Below are 12,038 nucleotides of genomic sequence, written 5' to 3' on the forward strand. Positions count from 1 at the left end.
AACAATCCGACCAATGAAGGTTCGTTGTTTCATCATATATATAACAAAGCGCGCGCGTGTGTGTGTGTGCGTGTGTTCTTCCAGCAATGACCTCTCCTTGGTCAATTCGCCTCGTATTGCCCTCAAAGATTGCTCATTCTTTTCCGCCCGTTTCGAGAGGCGAGGTCTCACGCTGTTATGCAATTCATTCATTGATTCGGAGCAGTTTAAGCGCTTGTCAGCGGCGCCTTGGGTGGTAAGAAGAATTGCCAAATTGCCGTTCCTTGCCGCGGCCAATGTTAACATACATAAGAGCGCCCTTTTTTGCGTTTTCAACAACAACAGCAACAAAAAGAACAACGTGTTTTATTCGTGCATGCGATTTACTGTGAAATTCGTGTGCACGCTGGTCTTGCCGGGCAGGCAACTTTGGCGTGAAAGTTGCTTTAAAAGCTCTTAACGTCAGCGGGCGTCTTCGAATTGCAGCGTTTGACACTCGTCAAGATCACGCGTAACACGGCGTGTATGCGTGCGTGCGTGCACAAGACGCTCGCTCGCGCATTGCGAGTGACGGACTACAAACCTCACACACTTTGCAAACCGCACCGCAACCACGACAGTATCTCGGAAATGCGATCGGCAAATACGAATTCTAAAGCGGCGTGGCTGGCTGTCTGTGTGTGTGTGCCGTGTGGCGTTGCGTTCGATGCGCTGCTTAACGCTACGAAACGATGGCTGAACTTGTCGAGAGAAAAAAAAATGCATCACCGCTGGGGGTAAAGCAAAAGCAGCCGTGTCGTGATGCCGTAGCCGCATCGCAGACCCCCCCCCCCACACGAACGTCGTTCCGGGCTTGCTAAGATACTCGCTAAACTCTCCTCGCGGAGAGACATCCCGCCCTTGTGTTTGCACGGAGAGCGAAGTGGGAATTCCAGCACCGGCACGCCGTAGGGGAATACCGTCGTGTTACGCAAATGCCTGTCAGCCGTGCTCAACCCACTGCTGGATAACGGATTCCCCCAAAACCGTCGCTGTCGTCCACAGTTCCGCGATGCACCGATGCACAACACGGGAGCTGTACACACAAAGACACAGATGCGCGTGTAGCCTTAACAGACTGTTGGGGCAAGTGCTGTTAGCGAGCATCTATGAAGGTCGGCACGGTACACGAGGGGGTGGGTGGCCAGCACCACGCCCGGCCGCCTTTGTCTCCCGAGTAGCGATGTTTACATAACGCACCAGGTACTCATTTTAGGCTGAGTCGACCTAGGGGAGGCCCAGGACCGGTTCAAATAATCGTCACTGGTGTTGGCCGTGAGCGTGAATCGAACCCGGGTCGCCAGATTCGTAGCGCAGCGCGCTAACCGCTACACCACCGCTCCCCACCTGTACACACACACACACCGACACACACACACCGTAGCCGATTTTTTTATTGCTCCATATTTCACGCGTGGACGTGCTCTCAGACGCGCCCCCATTCTTTCTCTGCCACTCCGTAACTATTCTTCACCTTCGTTCATCATCCCCTTTGGAGCGACGTGCTCTGCTCACGCAGACTTTTCCTAACAGTTCGAATGGGATATTTCACCTCCGTATGTTCTCAAATCCACGTGTTCCTCTCTCTCTCAATGTAATTCTAAGCATGCATATGCTACCGCACGTCTGAAAACCATAATATAAAATCATTGCAAAGTGCAGCAATCTGTCAATTCACTGCTGGATAGAGGGAGTGATTTATTCTTTTTGACCATACTTCACCACGCTGATGAGTGCGATGTGAATATACCCCGGGCAGGAGGAGTCCTTTAAGATATTACTCACCAAGTGATTTTTTTAGCCATGGCCGAGATTCTAACGAAGTCAATGTCGCGGAGTTCGTCTCGCAGTACGCTAACCACCGTCCCACCGCTCCAAACTGTGTGAAAATGATAGCGCTCTTACCCATACGCACGCACACACGCGCGCGCGCGCAGCTATACACATCGTGTGGATGATTTATTGATTTCTAATATGCGCAGCCTCTGCACCAGTGCAAACACGAAGAGCGCGTGTTTGTTCCACGCAACACGCTCAGACGTTGAAAGCGAGAAACGTGATCGTCAGAGGGACGTGCGTCCCTTAACGCATCGAATCTGAGCGGAGCATATGAGCGCCGGTGTGGTGATGTGCGTACGTAGAACTTCTTTCGCGCCGTACGTAGCCAACCGTGCTATTCGGTACGCGTGATGAGTGTTGGTGTAGCGCGCGCGACTGCCAGAGTAAGTAAGAACATTTGATATTGTGCACTCTGACTGGTCCAATCCATCACGAACGCGCATTGAGGAAACGTTGAAGTAGACTCTCTGAATCAACAACAACAACCACCGTTTTGAGTCTGTTGCGGAACTGGCTCAGACTCAGGGGTGGATCCCGAACACGAGCTGGCAAGCGGTCTGCGCTGGCGGGATCGCACGTGAGCGGTTGACACGCGGATACAGCAGCAGTAGCAGGTCGCCTCGATCCGCAACAACGTGGTCGGAGTCGGTGTGGGTCTGTTGAAGCCGGTGTGCTTTCGGAACGTGCCCGCGTGCTGTTCGTCGGCATGTCCGACGTTTCGCTCCGCGTGTTGGAAGCTTCTTCAGCCACCGAACACACGGCATAGTAATTGCCGTATCTCCTGATGAGTGTATACATACTCGAATCGGCAGGTTATATCATAAAATATCCCTTTCAGTGGAGTGCACGTAGCGTTGCATCCTGATGTGATACAGCTACAGTTTGCATTGTTGCAAATGCGTGTACGTCGTACGCATGCACATACCATTATAAACGCACTTCACATAATCACGTTGGTACTGAATACTGCATTGTAGATAGTAACGTGGGTAGTCTATTCATCTTGATTATAGATTTGAATCGAACTTTTGTCTCGTGGTAATAACGCTGTCTAGACAGACGACCGATACGTCTGCTGATCCGGACGTTAAGGATACCTTGCAAATGTCCCTTTAAACCTTTATCTGAAGTTGGGGCGTCGCGCGAAACGTCAACCAGCTATATGAGGCCGAGCTTTGACTATTTTTTTTTATAGCGAGCTAAGGCATAGGTCCCCTTTGTGCCAATCTCGTAACGGAATGACGGATTGCAGAACTCTTAAAAGGGGGGGGGGGGGGGTGAGCGGAGCGTATCTCTCACTCTTTAACGCACTCATTCACTCAAGCGGGGCAGAGGCACGAGGCTAGACTTGCCACAACTGTAGATGCGTGGGTGTGAATGCGTGAGTGCGTGGCGCAGTGGTCAGCCAAGGGACAACTCACAGCTGATGCCACTTGATATTATCACTGGCCCCGGGACTCCCTTAGGTCGACTTAGCCTTCACTGAGTACTTTGTACGTTGGATAAAACGCGCTGGTGAGACAAAGACGGCCGTGCGTGATGCTGTTTCGCTACTAACCCTCTTGTTGCCATACGGACCCTGACATTAATGTGTCTCCGACAGTCTGCTGCATGCCTATACGAATTATCTTGAGAAATAAATAAAGTGGCATGTATGCATTAGCATTTGCCGAGTGAAGTGTAGGAGGGGGGAGGAAGTATTCAATGCCATCGATCAGAGCGACGGTCAATTGCAATTCAAAAGTTCCATTGGATTCCAGTTTATCAAAATCGCCTCTTATTTTATAAGGTTTTGTCGCCGTTAGCTCCATGTGGGCCAGTGCCATTGTTTGATCGTAATCATTTAAACGGCATGATGAGACCCAGAAGGTCGAAACCGCTGAATACGTGCTGCTTGATAACATTGGTCTCGTAAGCCAATAGGCTGATGGACTCAATACTTGTGTGTGTGTGTTACACAGTACTGTCTATATAATATATGTGGAGTCATAACCCACTCTCTGCTTGTGTATGCTTTAAACGGCATTGCTTGCTTAAGACCGTGCGTAGCGTGGCTTCAAGGTAACGGCTGTGGGATAGGGCAAATCTAGAATCAGCAGTAGGGCGTTCAGAAATCACGCGCGATCTAGCCAGAGGATGGATGGATGCCAGTGGGCAAGAGGGCGAATACCAGAACATTAGAGCAAATAAATTGGCGGGTTGTTTGGCGTAATAGGTTAAGCACTTCGTACCAATTACCGGCTCCTCGGCCAAATCGCCCTCCTGGAATTAGTCCCCTTTTCCACATCTGTCTTGTCGCGTGGTTCAATATACGGGGGGGGGGGGGAGTCTTGAGTCGCGTTAAAAACAAGTGGACCCGTCTCGAATGTTAAACGCTGCAACGCGGCACTTGTTAATCACCGTTGTTGGGCAAGTCACCTAGGGCGATTGAACGCGGTGTGAGAATTGAACAAAACAAGAGAAAACAACAATTGTACTTTATCTTACTCAATGGGCACATGCCCACTAACACACACGCACACGCCGGGCGTAATTTTCTCAACGAATATTTCTCGGATCGCTTGGTTAGACTGGAGGAGGTGGTGGTGGTGGTGGTTCGTGATGAGAAGCCACAGTCATAAGTGACGGATACTTGCGATGTGGTTGGTGTGGCGGGTGTGGATATATTTTTTCCGAATTGCTGACCCGGACAGATGCCACCTTGGCACAGTCCTCTCTCCACAAACGTCGATTTCTCACCACGTTAAACAAACTTAACCTTAAATTTTGATTTAAAGCTTTCATGACTGCAGGGATTCATATTCTTGGTTTTTTCGGTATAGTCACGTAGAAGGGAAATTTTTAAAAATAAAATAATACTAATATAAAACAATAAAACTTAACCTTACTGACGTAAACTCGACTGTGTCAATTGAAACGTTACACCTCCTCTCTGAAATCCACTGCTGGATAGATGGTGGACTCCCCGCCGCCGGATCGGATCGTAAGGGGGGGGGGGGTGGTGTGACCATACTTCACCACATTGCTTCAGTGCAGGTTGGTGAAAGGAAGGAGTGGGGGGCGGGGGTGAAAACCAGTTCTAACATCACTTGCCGGGCTCAGAATAGAGAGCATAGTGTCGGCAACCGCGGCGCCACCGCTCCTTCGTGGACGAATATGCCGGATAAAAATAAGCGTTTAAACATTTTTGCTAATTAAAGAATAATCATCTCCAGCCAGGAATGCCAAGGTGCCCTGCAGTATTTTCTGGTGACGCATTTCGTGACCGCGCAACGCGAGAATACAATCCAGGTTCCATATACTGCATTGATATATACTGTACATGATTATAGACTGCACGTGATGAAACCTCAACGATCGCCGTAGCGGAGCTTTCAAACAGAAGACAACACACCCTTGCTCCGTATCTCCCCCGTATGTGATATGATATATCGACGTGAACATCACTAGCGCTAAACACAACGCGCGTGAACGTGACCACGCGCGCGTAATCATCCGATGGCACACAACTCTCATCGCTCTCGGGACGCCTTGCAAGTTGTTCCCGTCTGTGTGCCTAACAAAGACAAAAATCCCCCCTATAGCCTTGACAGACTGTAGGGGCAAGTGCTGTTAGCGGGCACCTATGAAGGCCGGAACGGTACACGAGGGGGTGGGTGGGCCAGCACCACGCCCGACCGCCTTTGTCTCCCTAGTAGCAATGTTTGCACACCGCACCAGGTACTCATTTGAGGCTGAGTCGACCTAGGGGAGGCCCAGAACCGGTTCAGATCATCGTCACCGGTGTTGACCGTGAGCGGGAATCGAACCCGAATCGCCGGGTTCATAGCGCAGCGCGCTAACCGCTACACTACCGCTCCCCCACGCACGCACGCACGCACTCACACCGATGGGCTTAATTCCGCGTGGAATATTTTCCGAAGCTCAGCCCGCGTCAACTTGAACCGGAGCGCTGTCTCACTATGTGTTCATCTCGCTCCCACAGTTGACCTGTTGGACTCCAAATCGTTGGAAGGAGAGGGGCGATGGACGGCCGATCCACACGAGGGGGTGAGTTCCATCGCACGCAGGGGTTTGTTTTCCATTACATGGTTCGCTTGTCTGTGTTTAGTCCGTCTGTCCAATTTGCTGGGAGATTAAAAAAGAAAACAAGAAAGCCTCAACACGTTTGTCAGTTGCACCCACCAAGGCTTACAACGGTTAAATGTCTGTAAATAATTCGGCATGACGTTTCGGGCGATGACTCCTTTTCAGAGCACAGAGATGCCTGTGCAGTACATACCAGAGGTGTGGACTCGAGTCATGTGACTTGGACTCGAGTCAGACTCGAGTCATGAATTTGATGACTTGCGACTCGACTTGGACTTGCATGACAATGACTTTGTCCCACCTATGAGATGTGGACTCGAGTCATGTGACTTGGACTCGAGTCAGACTCGAGTCATGAATTTGATGACTTGCGACTCGACTTGGACTTGCATAACAATGACTTTGTCCCACCTCTGGTACATACATGTGCTGTAGAATACAACGTCGCATATCCGGCCGTCACATCCGCCCTGATCAATTAAGCGACCCCACACCCATTGCTAACAAGGTGCGTGAAGTAACTGTAATTTTCCACAGACGTTCATAAATCTGACCTTCTCACGCGCAATGATAATGGCGTTCTTGATCTCACGCACAATCGCTGACTTATAAATCACAGGAAAGCATTCCCTCCCACATTGAATAATTTAGCTTTTTTTTTTTACCCAGTGCCCTATACGTGTGCCCGATGCTACTGTCGCTTTCTGTTGATGTTCACATATCCGACCTATTCACATATCCGACCTATTCACATATCCGCATATACCACCATTCCCAGCGAGTCGATTACATGCGACGTTGAACTTCTTCATGGGCTTAGTTTGTTGTCGTCCTCCCCCGCACCGGTTGGCTGCGTACGGTGCGAAAGAAGTTCAACACATGTACAGGGTGCTTCAAAAAATGTTTGAACACTTCTGAGAATTTGCAACAATACGACAAGAAATGTGACTGCGGGCTCTGTAGACCACCTGGAGAAGATTCCAGGCAACGTGTTGACAACGATGGCGAACAAGTGGAGACTCTTTGACTTTTTTAAGCTATTCACATTACATTTATAATCATGTTAAGGTGTATTATCAGTTCTTTTTACCATTAAAAACGATAGTCCCATGTAAGTGTTAACTTTTTTTTGAAGCACCCTGTACATACGCAGCCAAAGTGTTTTTGTTTCTGTTTTAAGACGGTAGTAATGTTGACCATTGTGGACAGATGTTGTTATTGTTGTGGTGTTTATCTTCTTCTGTGCGTGTGAACGCAACTGTCAACGCGGTCTCTGAACGTTTTGTTGTTGTTGTTGAGAAATGAACGAACTCCACGTGAACCGAACCCTCCCATCTCGTGGTGGTTGGAGGTGGTGGTGGTAGCGCGTCGAGACACGAGTGGGAATAACCCCTCAATTGATGGGGCATCCGCTGATGCGTCCGCTCCCAGATGACTTACCAGCATAACGTTACGTTCTAATTGGTTACTCAACATCAATCATGAGAACACGATGACTATGACCGCGCCTCCTTAACCCACCCCCGCGGAAATCCTCGTCGAGTCTCAAAACTGCGGCTACAAAGAGGGCGCTGCATTTGGATAGGTTGAGCAGTTTCTCGCTACTGGGAGCGCTTGCTAAACCACCGCAGCCACCCACGTGTGCATCCGTGGCGGGCAGCAGGAAGTGTGGCATCCCCCGGCGCGAGTGCGCGCGTTTACCCTACCGCAGCACGCGCAGCTCAACGCTGAGCACTCAACTCACTCGTCGTACACGCAGAGCTCGACACAATCGCGTAATTAAACCGCACGGTCGTGAAAGGGGGAGGAAACAACATTTATATGTGTGTGTGTATATATAACAAGTGACGTTTCGGATATGGGCCCTTCTTCATAGCGCATGTAGTAGTAGCCCTCCCACCAACAGCATTGTGAACAAGACGTTAAAAGGCTTCACCCTTCTGTATTTGTCTTCCCGTTCATAAGCGGGGATTATTATTTTTATCATGGATTTTACAGAGCTCAGCCCCAGACAGCTCCGGCTGAATATAATCCCTGCCCGTAAGATAAGCATTGGGACCAATTGATTCGCTTTGTTCGCATAGGCCAGTGGTTCTTAACCTAGGATGCAACAATTGATTCGCTTTGTTCGCATAGCCCATTGGTTCTTAACCTGGGGTGCAACAATTGATTCGCTTTGTTCGCATAGCCCAGTGGTTCTTAACCTGGGGTGCAACAATTGATTCGCTTTGTTCGCATAGGCCAGTGGTTCTTAACCTGGGATGCACCAATTGATTCGCTTTGTTCGCATAGGCCAGTGGTTCTTAACCTGGGATGCAACAATTGATTCGCTTTGTTCGCATAGCCCAGTGGTTCTTAACCTGGGGTGCAACAATCGATTCACTTTGTTCACATAGCCCAGTGGTTCTTAACCTGGGATGCAACAATTGATTCACTTTGTTCGCATAGGCCAGTGGTTCTTAACCTGGGATGCAACAATTGATTCGCTTTGTTCGCATAGCCCAGTGGTTCTTAACCTGGGGTGCAACAATTGATTCACTTTGTTCACATAGCCCAGTGGTTCTTCACCTGGGCTGCAACAATTGATTCGCTTTGTTCACATAGGCCAGTGGTTCTTAACCTGGGATGCAACAATTGATTCGCTTTGTTCACATAGCCCAGTGGTTCTTCACCTGGGCTGCGCCAATTGATGCGCCTTGTTCACATAGGCCAGTGGTTCTTAACCTGGGATGCAACAATTGATTCGCTTTGTTCACATAGCCCAGTGGTTCTTCACCTGGGCTGCGCCAATTGATGCGCCTTGTTCACATAGGCCAGTGGTTCTTAACCTGGGATGCAACAATTGATTCACTTTGTTCACATAGCCCAGTGGTTCTTCACCTGGGCTGCGCCAATTGATGCGCCTTGTTCACATAGGTCAGTGGTTCTTAACCTGGGATGCAACAATTGATTCGCTTTGTTCACATAGGCCAGTGGTTCTTAACCTGGGATGCAACAATTGATTCGCTTTGTTCACATAGGTCAGTGGTTCTTAACCTGGGATGCAACAATTGATTCACTTTGTCCACATAGGCCAGTGGTTCTTAACCTGGGGTGCAACAATTGATTCGCTTTGTTCACATAGGCCAGTGGTTCTTAACCTGGGGTGCAACAATTGATTCGCTTTGTTCACATAGGCCAGTGGTTCTTAACCTGGGATGCAACAATTGATTCGCTTTGTTCACATAGGCCAGTGGTTCTTAACCTGGGATGCACATATCCCCATGGGGGTGCAAGATGCCCTTTCTGGGGCTGCGAGAGACGCCATATTCATTTGTGGAAGCTAAATAATCGAAAACACGAATTTAGCATGGGCACATAAAAGTACAACTCACATTGTTTCATCAAAACCCCCTGTGCATCTATTAACGTTGTAAATGTTTCAATGATTGAGAACCAAAGAGGGTGCAAAGCAATTGCTGCGGTGAAGGTTCAGCAACCACTGTCCCCTACTAAGCGGTCGAGTCGGTTGCTGCAAGCGCACACAATGGGTGTGTGAGAGCCGTAATCCCTTCGCCCCTCCTGCGCCATCTCCCGTTACACACGGGGGCCAGTGTTGTAAGGCATCGCGCATGAAAGCTGCATCCTCTTTGTTTTTACACACAGTGTACTGCAGCGATAGACGTTCAATCTTTCATTCAGTAATCTACTGCTGGATGAAGACCTCCCATACGCAGTTTGAATTCTCTATTTAACCTGCGCGTGTTTTATATATATATGTCCACGTGTTGGTCTCTCTGTCTCTCGATCTAATGCGGTAACTAAACAATGCATCTGCTATACGTACCACCTGTCTGAAATTGACATACGAGATCATTGTAATGTACAGCCCTTTGTCAATACGCTGCTGGACGAAGGCCTCTCCAAGCTCTGTCAGTCACAGGGAGGTGTTTGACCAGGGTTGGTGTAGGTGCGATACCCCAGAACCGGTTCAGATATCAGTCGCCACTGATGCTAGCCATGGCGGGGATTCGAACTCGGGTGGCAGGGTTTATAGTGCAGTGCGCTAACCACTTCGCCCACCGCTCGAACCGCTGTCACCGCCGGTCACATTGCTGTAGTCATTAGACAAATATTTCTATATGAATCACCACTTAAGCACCAGGGGTCGTATTGCTATAACCCACTCGTGTAACCCGCTGTTAGGTGCCCCATGGCCCATACAACGTCTGCATTGGCTGTGATAGAAACAATGTCGGTTGCCTTCAGGGAGGGCCAATTCCCAGTGGAATACGCGTGAAAACCGTGACACCTACATTTCCCAAGTACACAGTTTGCTGTTGGAGCGTTTAACACGTGAGCTATTTAGAGGCATTCACAGGCACATGTAGCCAAGTGATAATAAGTGTCAACATAAATAAACGTATGTTAAATAAAATAGTTACGTGTATATATATGATCGTTGTTCTGTCAGCCGATATGCGCTTTCCCCAGACCATACATTAAGCAGCACTTGTTTAAAGACGCAAACGTTGGACAATCATCGACCTTATTAAGTCTATACTCTTTGGTTCTTTCGGTAAAGTCACGTAGGTAGAAATAAAAGAAAATAAATCACGACGTTTCGGACGCAACACGAGCGTCCGTCGTCAGGTTTTTTTGGGTTAGATCACGTAAATATAAATGTGTCGTTAAACCCACCACCACCCGTCACAACCAATTAGTGAGGTTTGTCACGTAAACAGAACGTGCCAATTCGTTACTGGTACAGCACACCGGTGTGTTGGAGAGTAAACCCACAACATTGACAATCTGAGTACGACGTTTTGCCAGTAATTACGACTAGCGTCATCAGGCGACAGACAGATTTTGTAAATTTCATTCAGTGGTCAGGTGATGTTAAACAAAATACTGTTGCTGAGGTTACCTGATCTTCATGGAGAGTGCCCTACATATACACAACAAGGCGATATCCAACGGAGAGATGTTGTACAAAACAAAACTCGTGCGCTGTTCTCGAGCAATATCTAAACATTGTACCAGGTAAGGCCCACTGAGCTATGTAGAGCTCTTTTTTTCAGAAGCCACCTGGCCACCAATTAGGAATCGTATCACTTGGGAATGTATCGCAGCCAAATACTCTAAAAGCACGTGTCTAAATGTGGAGGTAAAAAAAAACGGGATGCGGAGAAAGAAAAAGCCACGCGACCCCGGGGAGAGAGACAATCTTTGTTTTTTTCGGTAAAGTCACGTAGGTAAAAAATTCAAATAAATTAAATCACGACGTTTCGGAGGCAACACAAGCTTCCATCTTCAGGTGGAACCGTCACAGCAAAATTACTGTGACATTACCGAAAAAAACAAAGAGTATGAATCCTTACAATCACGAAAACTTCAAATCTAGAATCCAAATATACATTAATTCTAGATTTGAAGCTTTCGTGACTGCAAGGAATCATATTCTTAGGTTTTTTCGGTAAAGTCACGTAGGTAAAACATCAAAATTAATGAAAATAAAATAAAATAAAACAAAAATCACGACGTTTCGGAGGCAACACAAGTCTCCGTCATCAGGTGGGACCGTCACAGCCAGATTAGCTGCATCAAGTGAGGCAATGATTCAAGATGTAATCCCTTATAAGCAAGTTTGGAGGGGGGAGGAGAGGGGGGGGCTCATCAGAATGCGGTAGCCAATGAATGGAACGTATCGGGAGGGAGAGGGGCGGGAGGGGGAGGGCCAAAAAAATGGGCGACGGCTTGGACGCGGTTGCTGCACACGCCAACACATACAGGCGTCGGGATGGAACTTACGACCGCCTGTATACCAGGCGGGGTAGTTAACATCTCACTTCCGCGGCAGTCTCTCGGGGTTCGAGGATGACGTCCATCAGGTTTGGTGGTGGCTCTTGAGGTGGCTGAGGAGTCCAACTCTGGATCCGCAGATCTTTGGGCATTGGGGTCGCCCCCCAGTCACCCGTGGAATGCCAAGCCTATAAGCTGATAGACTAAAACAGTGTTTTTATCTGTGTGGAGATAAACGGGAGTAGATTTCGCTCATTAGCCACAATGTTCCACAACAACGCTTGATACATTATTACTTGCCAAAAATGATT

At 48.5% G+C, this 12,038-nt stretch overlaps 1 protein-coding gene across 1 annotated transcript in view; it reads left to right on the forward strand.

The window, feature by feature from the left end:
• Nucleotides 1-5,840: 5,840 nt before the first annotated feature.
• The window catches only part of LOC144730701 (ephrin type-A receptor 4-like), a 148,380-nt gene continuing 142,182 nt past the window's right edge, over nt 5,841-12,038 (forward strand). Inside the window, exon 1 of the mRNA XM_078611392.1 lies at nt 5,841-5,907. The gene's annotated coding sequence lies outside the window, so the exon portion shown is untranslated. The remainder of the gene's footprint in view (nt 5,908-12,038) is intronic.

This window comes from Lampetra planeri, chromosome 36, assembly GCF_965212315.1.
Source record: "Lampetra planeri chromosome 36, kcLamPlan1.2.h2, whole genome shotgun sequence".
Classification (NCBI taxonomy): domain Eukaryota; kingdom Metazoa; phylum Chordata; class Hyperoartia; order Petromyzontiformes; family Petromyzontidae; genus Lampetra; species Lampetra planeri.